The following is a 12,932-nucleotide window of genomic DNA, read 5'->3' as shown; positions in this document are numbered from 1 at the left end:
AATTTTCCATTTTCCTGGTGCCTACATGGCAACATGCCCATGGTAGGGGAGGAGCTTATGGGTGTGCTGCCATAGATAGGCACCAGAAAAAGGAAAATTACAGTAAGTGTTGATACAATTTTATTTTTTCCTGGTGCCTACATGGCAGCATACCCATGATAGGGGTTGAACTCATGGGTATGCTGGCATGTATAGGCACCAGGAAAGGAAAATTACGGTAAGCACTGATACAATTTTACATTTTCTGGAGTAGGATGTTAAAAGATGGCAGTAATTTGTCATTGGGATCGAGGAGCTTTGCTGGTGCCCGAATTATAAAGCCATGGAATTGACCTGCATTTCCCTTTATTTCCACCTGCCCTACTTCACTGACAGTTGATTAATTTCCTATTAATAAACCACAATCCACCCTTCCAAAATCTCTGTGTGGACTGTAATCATCTCCAATCCGGGGCGAGTGATGGATTGAGGGAACTCCCACCTGTTCCTGGACTCTCCTATCTTGTATGATACACGTGTCCCCAGTACAGCCTACAATGTGTGTCCTCACTACCCGTGCCTCCGATTAGGAGCCCTCTTGCCGGATATCACTTGCCATGCTGCACCATGCACGCTGATTTATTGTTGTGGTTCTACATTCTGCCTTCTCACCGGAATCAATTCACAGGCCACGTCCGCTTGTCTGATGAAAATAACAAGCTTTGCGGGATCCATGATAGATCACGGTGAATTGCACTCATGAATAGTTCTGCTATTAGTTAAACATTTATCATTAAATTGGAAGTTAAAAATTACTTCTGTTTAGCAAATATATCATTAGAGAGGAAAAGTCATTTATTACAGTCCCTAGATATATGTAATTATACAGTTGTTAGTCAGCTGCTCCTACAACAGAACAACTGCATGGATATGTATTATGTCCCTCATCCTAATATAAATGCTAAAAGCATCTCACATATACAACACACCTTCTATTATGACAATTTGTAAAGGTGAAAGACCTGGTTATGAACATAGCAAATAAAAAACATTTTTCTCAGTTGAAGTATGTCCAAATGTTCCAGCTGCTGTATATTGATTACAATGTATGATATATGTATAACATATGCAATAGTCAAAATCCGATTCTGAAACTCTGATACACTAATCCCCACTCAGTCCTGTTTTCATAACAGCAATGTTATCCTACTGACTTCTTCTGTTATCTAAAGTAAGACTTTTTTTAGTTTTGGATAGAGTGTAAGAAGTTAAAGTTAATATAGTCCCAGCATACACGATCCTGTTATAACATCAGCATTGTAATAGGAATACATACTAGAGTTGTTTTTGATAATGCAATCAGAGCTTACTTGAAAAAAATCCCTTTTATGTAGTGAGTGCCGCCTTCCGTCTGCCCATCACCATGGATTCCCAGTGTGCTTTGTGTCTTATTCCCTGCTGCTTAAAGGAGAACTATGGGGTCAGGGGTTTTCCCCATAGTTCTCCTTAGGGTAACGGGAGGACACAAACTAGCGTCCTCCCGTCACCCTAAGCTCAGTATACCGCGAGCTGTAGTATACTGAGACGCCGCAGCCGGAGCGGATCCCGACATCGATGTCGAGATCCGCCCAGCTGCGTGAGTGCAGAGCCAGCTGTACCCGCCCCCTCCCCCGTCCGTTCCGCCAGTCAGCGCTGGCGGATCGGAGCGGGGAGGGGGGAATCCATCCCCTCCCCTGTCACGGCAGAGAGCCATGACAGGATGGAGAAGTGAGCGAACACCGGCATGTGTTCGCTCACCTCCCGATCTTCTGAGCCGACCTGTGACCTTCTCATTGTCACAGGTCGGCTAGAACTATGAGGTGAGTGCTTTTCACTCACCTCACGTTCTCCTTTAATGTGATGCAATCTCGATTTCTCGGACTGTATATCCCATCATGCATTGTTTCCAGCAAGCATACATTGTTCAGATGTTGAGTTGTAGTTCAGATGACAGGCTCTATGAGAGTTCTGGCAGAAGGAAGTGCATAGTCACAGGGCTGAGTGAAATTGCGTCAGTGCATTGAGGAAATACATTCTAGGGACATCTTCAAAAAGTAAGTTTACAAACTTCTAGATCATTGAGGTTATTAGGAGTGGGATAGAACTTATGAAAATTCATTATAGAAATACAGATTTATTTAACATTTTTGTAACAGATTTACAATTCTTTAAAATTCTTTTTGAAGTTTTTTTCACCTGTTTTTTTCATTGAGGAGATTTCCCCTCACATCCTGTCTCAGAGAAACAACAAAATCCAAACTAAAGGGGGTTATTCACTAAGCTGCCGAAAGCAGCAGAGTGAATAACTGAGCCGAAATGAAGTGAGCCGAGCGTAGATCGGCTTTTCACTTCGGCCCCGTATGGCTGATTTCAGTCGTACATTGGCAAAAACCAGCCATACAATGACTACCTGTAGCTAAGCTGAAGTGAAGAAGCCATTCGACTGAGCCGATCCAACATCTGGATCGACTGAGCCGAACCTCTGGCAGTTCACTTGCTACCGTTCGCCCCTATTCACATAAAAACATTGGTGTTGATTGCAACTTTGGCCATATAAGAAATAGGGTGAATATTACTAAGACCTGGGTTTCCCATTGGAAAATTAAAAATCCAGATAGTGGCTGAATGGCAATGAGTGTCACTTGAGGTAGTGAACATACAGTATGGGGAAATAAGGATGTCAACATTGCTCTGTAACTGTGCCAAATCTTTAGACCACAGAATACTATGCAGTATAAGGAGTTCAGTTTGATATTCAGGAGCACTGCTGAAGGTACAACACTTAGGAATTAAATCTTAAAAATGCATTCAAGTAACTTACCTATTAACAAAAATGTATCTTATTTGTATATCACTCGGCTGTCGATCAGAGACGTTTCTTCTGCAAGGCAAACTAGGCATTTGCCTTTGGAAGCACTTTCCAGGGAGGCGGCAAAAAATGCTGACCCCAAACCAGTGAGGCAGATCCTCACCTCCATTAAGAGAAATAACAAAAATAATTATCCTTACCCGAATCCACCGACCAGCTCAGCCTCCTCTCTTCGACGCTGGCAGAAGTGAGAAAGAGCGCGTCTGTTAATATTTAAACAGACGCACACTGTATCCAGCTTCTGACAGGATAAGCAAAATGTGCAGCGGGCTACTCCGCTATACTAATAGCGCAACCTGTCAGAAGCTGGATACAGCGTACGCACTGTCATATGTCTTAATCGGGACGGGGTGAGGCAAATTTAGATTAGGGGGTGCAAATGTAGATTGGGGGGGGTACCAGAGTTCAGTCTTGCCTAGGGCAGCACAAAACCAAAATACACCATTGCTGTAGATCCTCAAATCATCTATGAATTGGTGCTGGCACTGTCGTTCCTTCTGGAGGGTGGCTACTTTTGTTCCCCATGGTTCCTTGTGTGTGTTGTGAAGTAGCCACTGCTCCAAGCTCACTCCCCTGATGGACTACAATCTCCCGTTTAGTTTATTGATTTGTATTGAGATTGTAGTCCATCATGGGAGCGATCTTTCTGTCTGTGCAAGATTAGTGTAAAAAAATCAAAGATCAACAGGTCAGTCAATGCAGGAAAGGGGAAGCACAGTTGAAAGACTCACATTTCTGCTCTATGAACTATAAACAATGTTTTTGGGATAGTTGCCTCCTTTCCCATTAGAAATAAGATTGATGAATCTCGTACTTTGTTTCTTAACGAACGTAACCGAGAACAAATGCCAAGCCAACATATCTGTGCTTTTAATGTACGGTTACATCTTCCCTCCAGCCAAAATATATGGAGAAACAGGTGCCTTTTCTGGTGGCTGTCCCAGTTGTCAAAACCTTGTACTTTTGTAATCCTCTAACTCTTTGGACAGGCAGCTAATATAGCCAATGACAAAGCTGATATTTGGAAGTGTGGACCCATGTGGTTATTCTCTTGGTGTTTCTCACCTAACAGTTGTTAAGTGATGTGAATATGTGTGATCTGGCAAACAAGTAGGCAGCTTCCACAATCCGAAGGATATCCACAGTATCCTTGGCTCAACGGTGAACACAATAGATGTATGAATTGAAGCACCACACCAAATAAAATAATACAGATACAACTTTATTCCATAAGAGTCAGGGGGCATTCAAGTAGAGTAGCCAACATGTGTGGGGGGTCCAAAACACACCCCATTCATCAGGGCTAATACAAAACACAAGGAAACATCAGTATCAAAACACAATAGTACCAAAATGACTAGCTAGACATCTTAACATAAGTGGACGTTATGGGAATAATATACATATAATATATATAATACAATATATATAAGAAATGATTGCAATAAGATAAAAGGTTACTTGATACATCAGAAATGTAGGGCAATAAATGAAAAGTTTTTGATTATAATAAAAGGATTAATATATTCATCAAAGTGCGTCATCACAGTTATATATAAGAGGATAAACTGCCAAAATATATAGGGAACATGTGCCTTTTTTGGTGGCTGTTTCCAGTTGTCATAACATTGTTCTTCCTTGTACTTTTGTAATCCTCTAACTCTGTGGACAGGCAGCTGACATATGTGAAATAAATAATCCGCGCTTCTGGAGAAGAGACTAAATTAAAAATATGTATTGTTAATTAAGACCTAAAGCAGCTCTAAAAGAGGATGGAAGAATCCTTTCAGCGATCGAGAAATGTATATCAAAGCGCTAAAGGTATAAATACTATGAAACTTAGTGCAACCAGGTAAATAAAGTGAAATTAGGGTTTAAGCGGTCTGGCCTAAAACCAAGTGATGTATCTTACATAGGATCATAAAACAAAGGAAAAAATTAAATTAATAATTCGATTGTACTGTGAAAAACAGGATAATGATTAGGACAATAAAAGAATTCAACCACTGTGTAAAAACCATCCCTGTAATTTTTTCACATCCAACTAATATTAATGTAATGTAGTGGATGTTTTCACTCACCGTGTTATACTAAAACTACATTAACCTATGTAGGTTTGGTGTTCTTTATTTCTCCACAGAAAATTCTTTCTTTTTACAGCTAACTTGTATCTGAAAACTAGGTCAAGTTGTCCCTTGACAATTCTATCTGCTATGTAACTTTCGGAAGGCTGCCTCAACTTTGTTATTGGCTATGTCAGCTGCCTATGAAACTTAGTGCAACCAGGTAAATAAAGTGAAATTAGGGTTTAAGCGGTCTGGCCTAAAACCAAGTGATGTATCTTACATAGGATCATAAAACAAAGGAAAAAATTAAATTAATAATTCGATTGTACTGTGAAACAAGGTAGTGCTTTTTTTCCTTGTTTGATTTAACCACTTGCTGACCGAGATGTTTACACCCCTTCCTGTCCAGGCCATTTTTCAGTATTCAGCGCTGCAGTACTTTGATTGACGTTTATTCCGTCATGCAGCGCTGTACTGAAATGAATTTTATACCATTTTTTGGGGACAGATAGAGCTTTCTTTTGGTGGTATTTAATCACCACTGGGGGTTTAATTTTTTTTATATAACAAAAAAAGTACAGAATATTTTTTTTTAAAAATGGTTTTCCCTTTATTATTTTAGAAAACAATTATTTTTACCCTATTTTTTGGTAAACGATAAAAGTCGGGGTCACGTCGGGTAAATAGACACCAAACATGTCAAGCCTTAAAATATTGCGCGCCTGCGAAATTGCAAAAAAACACCATAGCCAAAATTTGCCATAGGCGACGCATTAAAAGATTTTACCGCTCATCAGTTTAGTGTTATCAGTGATTGATGGCTCTTGAATGATTGCTCTCACTGCGACATTCGCGGCGATATGTAACACGTGCAGCATAATTGGAGCAATCGCCGTTTTTGCGTGTAGGCGCATGTAATGCATTTTTGTGCATCTATGTGGGGGACTTTTAAAAAAAAAAAAAATGTTTGTGTGTGTCTAAATTTGTATTTATTTTGTGAGCATTTCTTTTTTTTACACTTAATTTTATTGTTATCACATAGGGTGCCCCTATGTGATAACAAATTACAGTTACAGGTCCCCTTTATGGAGACATCAGAGGTCTCTAAGACCCCTAATGTCACCTAGGGACCCCCAGAAAAGCTGATGAAGCACAGATCTGCTTCATCAGCTTCTCTGCGGTTTCTGTACCGGAGAGTGACAGAGGAATACGGAAGTGATGTAATATACATCACTTCCTGCATTCAGAGACCGGGAGGAGAGAGGCGAGAGATCGCAGACTGATCTCCCTCCATTCTCAGTGAACAGAGCCACATCGCCCGGGAAGGATGGACACCGCGATCGCGGGGACGACGGCGTCGGGAACAGCAACAGCGATGAGAGGTAAGGAGGGGGGGCGCACCCTCACTTGCATCATACAAGCGATCGGGTGTCTTTACTTGTATGTAAAAGGCCATCTCTGGCCATTTAAAATCCTGGCGGGTTCCCGCTCGTGTGCGCCAAGTGGCGCGCGCGATCGGGCACGAAGGACGTATAAAGACGCCCACCCGCATCCAGGAGACCCCCGTCCGGCCGTCTTTCAACGATCAGCGGACGGGAAGTGGTTACCTACAGTATTTCTCACTCAGATATCTGCGATGTCCAGATGTGACAGCAAATTTCATTTTCATTACCTGCCAAATGGAGCAAAAATAGGAAGCGAATTCAAGTGATAATGCTTCTTATCAACAGTCAGTGGTGTGCCATCCTAATGAATCACACTAAATGCTTTACACTTACAGCACTAGTAATTGTTTCTGCAAATATGCATTCATTATGTAACAGAGACATCTACCTGTGCAGGACAGGATAGAATTTGTTTAGGGATTAATCTGTGCAATTTATCCCATGTAGCGTTCGCTATAAAACACTTGCAATAATGTAAAGTTTCATAATTTCTGGGTATTGTGCACGCATTGCGTACATGAAGTATTGTCAGGAAATTTGTTTTTTTTATGATGCACCAATATTCATAGTAAATAAAAAGTAATTCACCGGCACACACTTGAAGGGTTTTAAAGTATTGATATGTTTATTCAATACCCAATGTCACATACTGTCATACGGTGCTAACGTTTCGGGTCCGCACAGGGATCCTTCATCAGAGCGACAGTGACAATATTCATCACATTCTTTAAGAAATTATTGATAAAATGTTAAATAGTTTTTTAGTGCTGAGAATCTGTAACCTTGTACTACAGTACAAAGGTGAAGTGTTCAGAAAGTCTCCATTATATTCTTGGACCCTAACCATAACCACCTGGCTCTTAATGTACCTACAGAGTTTAGGGACCTCTTTCCTGATCCATCTCTTTAGGGCGTGATCAGGGAATATTCACATGTTTTTTGGGCTACAGTCCTACTCAAGACATATCAGGCAGGCTGGAATGGATTCATCCTGTCCATCCATTATTGAATACTTTTAAGATAGGCCAGCTTTTTCTCTGCTGCAGTTATGTAATACACGCAGGTCCTAAATCAGCCATGGTAAGACTAGTATACTGCACATACCCGCGCCCAGAATCCTAGGTGTGTTGATCAGTGGCAGGTGCTCATCCTCAATGACAAAGACTCAATAACAGGCTGAAAGGAGTCAGGACTGTACACAGCTGTAAGCATGTATGCGCTCACCCAGCGGTTAACTGTGGCTAGGGGCAGATGAAGCTGAATCTTGGGTAAAAACACTGATAAATAGACATTTGATATTTCATCAAATGTGCTTCTGCTGTATCAACAACTGGAAGGCAGCTGTGTGTATGGAAATACCTTCCTTCAGCTGTCAGAATATTGTCTTAACGGTAATATAGCGTGGTGTTGTACAATTTATTTTATAGTTATAGAAAATATGTTTATTTTTTTCATTCAGATAAATATGCACATTAATTAAATATTACATTATTAATATAATCATTATTAAATAACTAAGTATTAGCGTATTAATATTTATCTATTTTAAATTCAAAACGTCTTTATTAAAACGTAGAGTAGCAAAACACAAATGGTACAGTAACTCAGTGCAATAACGTCTCAACAAAGAGAAAAAATAAAATAAAATTGTCACAGTAATACACATAGCAAGTTATACAATACATCCACCGTATAACCATACATAGTAATATCACTCCATCCTAAGCGCAACTCAATGATGGTTGGCCACGTCGCTGGCACTGAGGCGTATTAATATTTGTATCTTTTTAGCCAGTAGGTTACACTCCTTTCTACATGTTGAAATGTTATTTCCATACAGCCGCCTGGTCACAGAAAATAAAAGCTGAAGATGCAATTGACACAAAGAACTGAATAGAGGTGGCTCATCCCTTATCGGATTGCTCAGTGAGGGGCAAATGGCACCTCAAAGCAGGCAGCTACTTATAATCAAACTCAAACACTGTGTTTCAAATTCCTTAGAAATGCTTTATAATGATACATATCAGAAACAAAACACAAATACCTGAGTTCACTTGCCTTCCATGAATGATTCCATTAAACTGGTGGAGGGTCCATGAACTGTAAACCCAGGGCTCAAGTAACAAATAATTCACTGCTGCTTTAGTCATAAAGTAAAGGAAAACCAGGCCCTAGTAACAAAATAAGGCTAAAGCTGGCCACACATTAGGATCTGACTATACAACATCCTTTAGGTTTACTAACAACCTTGTAGTACGATGGTCTACCTAAATAAACTGTTAATGTTTATACAGTCATCTGATTCTTGCATTACATACTGTAGTTGTTAGTAAATTAAGATAATTTGTAGATAGAAGACAATAACGTCAGCTCATACGTTTCTCTCATAACTAGTGTTTTTAAAGCTCTTTTCAGGCCAACCCTTGACCACTTCTCCCACCCTTACATGTTGTAAAACTAGAATTTCTTTCCTCGGTTATTACATTTGTTTAGAAAGAAGCCTAATCTCTCAGATATAATAGTAAACTCAGGCTGAATTGCAGTGAAACCCAGAGGATGTGCAATGCAGTGGATCCTAGTGGATATGAAAACCAGCGGAACCTAGTGAATGTGCAATGTAGTAAAACCTGGTGGATGTGCAAACCAATGGAATCTAGGGAATGCACAAGGGAGTTTAACCTATAGGATGTACAATGCAGAGGAACCTAATAAATGGGCTCTGGGGATGTGCAATGAAGCAGAACCTTGTGGATATGCAATGGAGTGGAACCTGGAGGATGTGCAATGTAGTGGAAATTAGTGGATGTGCAAAACAGTGGAACCTAGTGGATAGGCAAAGCAGTGAAACCTGATGGAAGCACAATGCAGTTGAACCTGAGGCATGTGCAATGCAATGAAGCCTTGATCTACAATGCAGGGAAAGCTGGTATATGTGCAAATCAGTGGAATCTGGTAAATGCACAATATAGTGGAACCTGGCAGATGTGTAATGCAGTGGAATCTCAGAGATATACAATGAAGTGGAACCTGAAGGATGTGCAATGCAGTGGAACCTGAGCCATGTGCAATGCAATGGAACCTGGATCTACAATACAGGGAAACCTGGTGTATGTGCAAATCAGTGGAATCTTGTGAGTGCACAATATAGTGGAACCTGGCAGATGTGCAATGCAGTGGAACCTCATGGGTGCACAATACAGTGGAACCTGAAGGATGTGCGGGCGGGGTGGGAGCTGCGGCCGGTCTTTACATTTAAAATTCAGTTATATGTGTAGTTACCCCGAAAATAAGACCTAGCGCTATCTTCAGGGAAACACGGTATATATATATATAAATATATATATTTATATATATATATACCGTGTTTCCCTGAAGATAGCGCTAGGTCTTATTTTCGGGTTAGGTCTTATATTACAGAAATCCCTGAAGATAGCGCTAGGTCTCACTTTCGGGGAAACACGGTATATATATATATAAATATATATATTTATTTTTTCTGTTTACTGTATTTGCTGCTTTATAAGGATTAGCCTTCCTACATCAAGATTCTCAACTCTCTTCATAAGATGGTGCCAATGATAATGTTGGTGGGTTCTCCATATAAAGAAATAACAAAACACAATATAAATTTTATATGCAGTAACCAATCATAAGTGAAATTAAAGAAAGCCTGTACTGATAGAAATATGGGGTCTACCATTGCTGACTTGCTTCTAAGAAGAATACTAGTTGCCTGGCTGTCTCTGTGAAGTCAGAGCTACTAATCTGCATTCTTGTTTTAAGTCTGTTATTTAGAAAGTACTGAAGCCATTGGAGTAATATAATAGCCAGGCAACTTGCATATGTAAGAGGAGATCAGCATTAGCATCCCCTCTATGCTTTCAGTTCAAAAATGTCAAAAGTGTGTCAGTCATTTACGAACAGAAACTAAAAACAAGCTCAGTCATGAAGGGGTTAAGCATTAATGTTGGACAAATGAATGGGAAACTTTTTGCCAATCAATAGTACCGCCTTATATATTACTTTATTAATACCATCAATATGTTTGTCAATAATTCATATATTTCTTCTACTAAAAGATTACATTTATTTGCTAATCCTCTGTCCCATAAAACAACATGTTTAGCATGCTATGCTGGCCTCTGCTCTGAATTTTAATCTTGTATTCTGCAATTTTAAGGTTTATAGCCTTCCTTTTTACTGCCGAAATGGTCTTAATTACAACCTGTCAGTCAGCACTCAATTACAGAGTCCAGCAAAGAAAAATCTGAGTGCATTGCTGTAGATGTACTGATTTAAAAGAGGAATCCCTGTGTAAGCCTGGGGGACATTGCCCTAGCCTCATAAAATTCACCACAACACACAGCTATTGGCGTGTAATCTGGAACACTCGCTTTTACATTACCAGACAAAAAGAATGTGATTAGTGCTTCAATAAGATAGATTTCCTAAATGGCCACCTCTTCAATTGTGTCCATAATAGACCATTTCTCTGCATGCAGAACCTGATTAACAGCACTTATTTCCTTTCATGGATGCTATTATTCCTCAATGTCAGGACTGAAATTGGACAAAAACTACCAATGGAGATAGAAATACTAATGCAGTTATCACAGCTTAGTTTTTCCACCCAAATATGACAGATGTTGGCCGGATGGGATGAATCTCCGACTGACTGATCATACCACCTCTGTCCAGAATTCTGCCCCCTGTGCCATTACACCCAGCACTGGCCATGTATGTACAATCTTTTTACAATCTCCTTTAGATTTACAAATACTATGTAATGTAAGTGCCAACTAAACAAGCCATTTCATTTATATCCAATCAGGCAGATCCTTGCATTACATAGTTGCTAGCAGACCTGTCTAAACTTTTCCACGTGCCACAATCACTATTTTCATTGTTCTCAATTTACAGCTCATCTCCGGGTACATATTACCCCATCTCACTTTCTCCCTTTTTTTCTTACCTTACTCACCTAAATCCGCCACTCAGGTCCCTTGACATCACCATTTCCGGGTGTGGGAAGAAACATTTACAGCGCTGCAGTTGTTTGTACAGCGCTGGCTGGTGTTTGTAAAATAAAATGCATGCACGTATTATCTTTTGAGTAGCCCTTGTCTTGATATGCCGCCTCATCTTTTTTCCCCCAATCAGGATATGAAGAGAAAGGTTTGTTACACTCCTTACCGGACAACCCCGAATATGGGGAAGGGTGCTTGGCATGACCGCGGATGGCGCCGCCAATTGCAGACAATATAGATATGTCACCAGCACACCAGACTCCTTCAGGAAAGTCAATTGTGAATTTATTTAAAACTTATGTCAAATACACAAGTGCTTTCGGGACCACACAGGATCCCTTCATCAGGCATAGCAGTGACAGCTATGTCTGATAAAAGGATCCTTTCTGGTCCTGAAAGCGCTTGTGTATTTGACATAAGTTTTGAATAAATTCACGATTGACTATCCTTGAAGGAGTCTGGTGTGCTGGTGGCATCTCTATACTGTCTCTTTTTCCCCCCACCGCAACAGGTATTTGACACTTTGGGTGGGTTGGAAACATGTTATTCCCACTCACCTAAATTCGCCACCCAGGTCCCTTGGCATCACCATTTCCGGGCGTGGGAAGAAACATTTACAGCTCTGCAGTTGCGCCCACACCGGCTGGTGTATGTAAAATAAAATGCATGCACGTATTATATTATCTTTTGAGCGGTCCTTGTCTTGATATGCCGCCACCTCTCTTTTTCACCACCGAAACAACTATTTGACACTTTGGGTGGGTTGGAAACATGTTATTTCCACTGTACACTGTGGTTCCTCTTGTTGGCTCATATGTCCTGTAGTGATGTATGAACTGGTGGGAGGAACTACAGTGTATATCAGGGGAGAAGGTATTCCACACACCTGAAAATCTGCTGTGGCCGGGGGACAAGCGCAACAGTGGCATTTCAATGCATGGGCTGCCAGAAAGGTAAGTATAAAGCTTGTTCTAAAATAGGGTATTCTTTGAGTACAAGGGACCCCATGGTCACATTAAAACTTGCAAATATGTTGTTTTTCTAACACACTGCTATAGTTGTTTACTCTTTTCCACCTACAAAATTAACTAAACATGGCATTTGGCCTGGGGTGCCAAATGCCCCCCAAAGCATAGAGGGGATGCTAAAAAATCTGATTCATAGCCAATCAAGCAGGCTCCTGCATAAGTGCTACATTTTTTTGACCTAGCTGATCAAATCTAAGTAAAATCTGACTGGTATGTGGCCATATTTAATTTGTATTTGCATCAGGAGAAGTTTCATTATTATATTGTCTGTATTGACCCCATGTAATGGTTGTTTCAAGTGGAAGACCTGGGAACCTAAGTGCAAAGATTTTACAGTCAGGGCCACTGGCAGATATAACAAATTATTTGTTGATATTGTCCATGAGCATTTATCTGTAGATGAAATGCCAGCTTTGGGTGGACTACCCTTTAACTTTGTTATAAAGTATTTATATATATATACTGTATATATATATATA

This window comes from Nanorana parkeri, unplaced genomic scaffold (genome assembly GCF_000935625.1).
Source record: "Nanorana parkeri isolate BGI_ZX_2015 unplaced genomic scaffold, ASM93562v1 scaffold494, whole genome shotgun sequence".
NCBI lineage: Eukaryota > Metazoa > Chordata > Amphibia > Anura > Dicroglossidae > Nanorana > Nanorana parkeri.
This window is presented reverse-complemented; position numbering follows the sequence as displayed.